Source organism: Diceros bicornis, chromosome 5 (assembly GCF_020826845.1).
Source record: "Diceros bicornis minor isolate mBicDic1 chromosome 5, mDicBic1.mat.cur, whole genome shotgun sequence".
In the NCBI taxonomy this organism is placed as follows: Eukaryota; Metazoa; Chordata; class Mammalia; order Perissodactyla; family Rhinocerotidae; genus Diceros; species Diceros bicornis.
The window spans coordinates 29,354,914-29,360,151 of NC_080744.1; the positions used below are offsets into that span (position 1 = coordinate 29,354,914).

Here is a 5,238-nt window from a genome sequence, read left to right on the forward strand (position 1 = left end):
CCTATCTTTAAGTTCAGTGATTCTTCTGCTTTCTCAAATCTACTGTTGAACTTCTCTAGTGAATTTTTCCCTTTTGTTATTGTACATCCCAGCTCTAGAATTTTTATTTAGATCTTTTGTAAATTTCTATCTCTTTATCGATATTCTCTGTTTGGGGAAATTCCCAGGAATATGTGAGTGGTCTTCAGAGTCCTTATTCTCCAAAGTATCTCACTCCAGAGCTTTTCTTCTCAGGATTTTCAGTGTGTTTATTGTTTATCTCTATTGATATCATTTGTCCTAGGTGGCAGAGCCTGGTTCCTTTGCCTTTTAATGTTTTTGAGGAATATCCTCTACACAGCTGTTTCTCTGCCCCGAAACATTTCCAAATTAGATGAAGTCAAGACAAGCCTCCTCTTGTAGTCTTTCAGGGAGCCACTAGACAGGTCAAAACAGATAAATAACTTTTGAGAATAAGGTGCATTCTGCTGTCTCTGGAACCAGGAACCCTTACTAGGAATATATACTGGTATCTTTAAGAGTGCTGCTGAGCTGAGAAGGAGGAGATGTGGAAAGGGTAAGTTAAAATGCCATAAAGCTGTCCTACCATGTTTTATTTGCCTTTTTCTTGATGAAGCATTATCTTGGTTGCTGTAAATCTTTGATTATTTTCCAGAGTTCTCATAAAGCTGATTCTGACAACTTTGGCCATTTTTTTCAGTGTTTCTGTAGAGGAATGGGTCTTTGGAGTTCTCTACGCCATCATGTTAATTTAGAGGAGAATAAGTGGTAAAGCTGAAGAAAAGCATGGGAACGATTAATATAAAATTCCCCTTTCCCCTTTGGTGCATAGATAGACTGACGTAGTTGCAGATAGGCTCACGGGAGGCTCCTAAAGAATTGATAGTATTCCATATTTTTTTGTTTGGGTGAAGACAGGCACAAGCATTTCTCAGTTTTATATTCTTTAAACTTATATGTATATTATACAGACTTTTATGTATGTATGCTATATTACATAATTTAAAAAAAAAGATTTGCAATACATTTGTCATTGTCTTTAACAAGACCCTTCCTAGAAATTTTTTTTAATGGGTTGAACCCATGTGAGAACAAAACACTTTAAAGCAATGTGTATCTAGCAATAGGGGAAAAATTAAACAATAATTCATTTACACAAGAGAACGGTATTAAACTGTGAAAAAGAATGAGGCATATCTATTTGTATTGACCTGGATAGAAAGTTATAAAATTTTAAGAGAATAAAAACACATAAGCAATAGTCTGTATAATATAATCAGTTTAAAGAAATTAAAGCCATTATATAGGCATGCATTTGCATGTGTGAATATGTACAGAAACTCTGACCAGTACTAATCTTGTTATTGTGGGAAGTGGAATTGTGAGGACAGAGAGTGGGAACCTTTACCCTTAACTTTATACTCTTATGTATTGTTTGAAAATTTTATGACAAGCCTATATTATTTTATAATAAAAACACATATTAAAATGTAGTTTTAAAAACAGATAAGTGTCTTAAATATTAAAAATTGTAAATAATCAGTTAGTGGTTTTGTGACTAAAACATATTTAATTCTAGTGAGGGCTGATTCAAGAACTAGCTCATTCACTCAATTCTAAAAACTGTTCCTTTCTCCACATGCTTACTATGAGTCAGTTATCATGCTAGATGCTGGGGATAAAAAGATGAGATACTGTCCTTGTCCTCAAAGGGCTAATAATCTGGAAAAAGAGACACAGACACATAGTAGACTCACCTCAAAGAGTCTGTGAGTAAAGTGATGGAATTCTATTTATTTTATTTTATTTTATTTTATTCTATTTTATTCTATTTTATTTTATTTATTTTTTTGGAGGAAGATCAGCCCTGAGCAAACATCAGTGCTAATCCTCCTCTTTTTGCTGAGGAAGACCGGCTCTGAGCTAACATCTATTGCTAATCCTCTTCCTTTTTTCCCCCAAAGCCCCAGTAGATAGTTGTATGTCATAGTTGCATATCCTTCTAGCTGCTGTATGTGGGATGAGGCCTCAGCATGGCCGGAGAAGCGGTGTGTCAGTGTGCGCCCGGGATCTGAACCCCGGCCACCAGTAGCAGAGCGCGCACACTTAACCGCTAAGCCACGGGGCCGGCCAGACCTGGTGTATTCTAGATGTATTACAGAGGGGCACATAGGCCAGCCTGGGGATGTTTGGAAGGCTGTCTGAAGTGACATCCGAGTTGAATCTTACTGAAAGAATAGGTGTTTGACAGGTGTAGCTACATATTCAACGTCTAGTAAGTTGCAGTAGTAGGATACTTGTGAGCTATGGAGTTTTATAGAAAATGTTTTCTGTTCCTCTTTCAGCTAATTAGTTCAGCTGAATCACTAAAATATTAGTGCTGAGTTATGGCAAAACTGTGATGGATAGTTGAAGCTTGTCTTTAGTAGCTGCCTAAGCAGATTTTCTGATTCCTTTGCCCACCATTTTTAGGTCTCTCTACCTGCCCTGAAGCATTGTGCTCTCCACTCTTCCAAGAGGACTTTCAAAGAGATACCTTTCGGTCTTCAGGTGTGGTTTTTCTTCTTTCTGAGGCTACAGCAATGTTTAAACATTTGTACTTGTAGCTATTTAACTGGATGGTTTGGACTTGGTAGGATGTAAACATAAAGGAACTTTATTTTTTCTCACCATGTCTACTTCAGACACTTCCTGATATTCTGTCTGTCTCCACCTGTGGGTAATATCTTGGGCCGATATGATAGCTTTTCTAATTAATTTTAGTATTAATACATGGTCTCCTTATCCAGGTATTGGAAATTCTAGTGCAGTCTAAAACCAAAATTTTAATTTTTTATCCAAATTAAAACTTTATTTCTCAAGGTTGGGTCTGACTCAGCCTTGATCTATTTCTTTCCTCTGTCCTTTCACTCCTCCTCCTCCACATTACTGCACTGCGTCTGGTCACACTCGGATTGAGGTGGAAGAGAATTAAAAACAGAAAGGCTTTTCCTTGACTGGTGGTGTTGCCTTATGGGTTTAACAAATGTTTGTATGTTGATTTTAATCTCATGGAGTGCTTTCTTTTTGGGGGGAGGTGAGCTCCCCAAACTTCAGTTCCCTCGTGTGAGCAATACTTCACTGGCTGGCTACTTATGACTTCATTGGTCCTTAGATTCTGGCGACTCACTCCAATAGACTCACTTTTGTGGTTGCCTTACCTCTCCAACTAGTACTTCTGGGTGGAATTCCTGTCAAGATGGTCCAAGGTGGTTACCTTCCAGGAGCTCTAACTAGGCCTAATGTGGGTAATCTAAATTTGTTCTATTATTGGTGGGAATTCAATTTGCTCCTGTTATAGCCTGTTTTCTTTCTGCTCTGCTCTCAGAGCTGGCTTTTCTACAGTATTTACATTATTTTCCATGTATGAATCAGTGATAGTGTAGGTGTCCCTCAAACTCCAGGGGACAAGGTCAAGCTTTCTGAGTGGTTCTCTTGATGTCATCATCATTTTTCTTATGAGAATTACGTGCTAACATCTCACCAAAGATATTTTTACTTCGGCTTCAATCAAACTTCCAGCCTCCCCTTGTATACTGTGGATGAGGATGATGAGCTAAGAACTGTGAAACTGGCTTTATAATCTCTTAGTGTATCCAACATTGATGTGCGGATTTTCTGCCAAAAATTCAGGATAACAGGCATTTTACATGTTATGTGTCTTTTTAACAAAGTGTTAGGCAGACATGTAAGCAAATAACCAATTTCCTTCATATGTCTTAGAATTTTGTGGACAGATATGGCACATTGAAAAAGTCAAAAACTTCTTAGAAGTAAATATTAAGATTTCTAAGAGTTATTTTAACCATGTATTGAGTGACAATCCCTTTCCATGGTAACATATTTATGAAACTACAAGCACCTCAAAATATGATTGAATACATAGTGAATTTTGCTTTACACAAAAGGTCCATGATGGCTATGAACTAAGCCAAGTGAGCTTGAGTTGGAAGAAGATTATTCTTTCACTTACAGGAAGAGAGTCATTGGGTTTCACAAAGCCTGTTCATAAGGTTTGGATAATTCTCATTCTACAAAAGACCTGACGGAGGGCAAATTTCATGTCTCTGTTACGTACGGTGTAGATGAGGGGGTTTAAGACTGGTGTCACTACAGAGTATATCAGTGTGACAATCTTAGGCATAGAAATTGAGTTACTAGATGTGGGACTCTCATACATCACCATTATGGTTCCATAGAACAGAGACATCACAACTAAGTGGGATCCACAGGTGGAGAAGGCCTTTTGTCACCCAGCTGGAGAAGGAAACTGAAGAACAGCTCTGAGCACCAGGGTATAAGACCCAAGGATGTACAAAATGGTGAGAATGATGATAAAAGAGCTTATAGAATAGAATACACGCTCTATGATGTGTGTAGGGGCACAGGACAATGCCATCAGTGAGTCCACATCACACAGAAAGTGATCAATGACGTTGGGACCACAAAAGGGTAGTTGAGAAATGTAGAAAATAGAAATTATATATCCAAGGAAACCAATGAGCCAGCAAAGAGACACCAGAATGGCACAGAGATGCACAGTCATGATGGAGGGATAGTATAGTGGACAGCAGATGGCCAGGTACCTATCGTGAGCCAGGACACACAGGAAGAAGCATTCAGTTGTGCCCAGGGAAAAGAAGAAGTAGAATTGAGTGAAGCAACCAGAGAAGGATATGGTCTTGGTTTTGGAAAGAAAGTTGACCAGCATGTTGGGGACTGTGCTGGTCACATTCCGGATCTCTAGGAAGGAGAAGTTGGTGAGGAGCGTGTACATAGGGGTATGGAGTCTGTGGTCACACCTTACTGCACAAATGATGACCATAATCCCAGTCAGAGTCAAGACGTAGACCAACAAAATCACTGAGAAAAGAATGATCTGTATTTTCCAGGGACCAGGAAAGCCCAACAAGACAAACTGTGTCACAGTACATATCCCTGACTTATTCATGGTCTCCAGACTGTGTAGAGAAGACAGACAGATAATGATAAGTCACTTTGCTGCTGAGGCATTTGAACATTCTCTTAGAACAGGGATCATGCAGGTAAATATATTGAATATTCTAAAACAAGACTGAATAAATCCTATCCTATTCTGAATGAGTCCTTTGGCCCTGATTCTTTGTAAATGTACAATTCCAGGCCACTTAAACTTACATTGTCAGTGGACAAAATCAGTTAAATTTCATCTTCTTTTGA

The 5,238-nt window shown here is 38.4% G+C and overlaps 1 pseudogene; it reads right to left on the bottom strand.

The window, feature by feature from the left end:
* Positions 1 to 4,045: 4,045 nt before the first annotated feature.
* LOC131405865 (olfactory receptor 11H7-like) lies at positions 4,046 to 4,996 on the bottom strand (annotated as a pseudogene).
* Between the last annotated feature and the right edge of the window lie 242 nt (positions 4,997 to 5,238).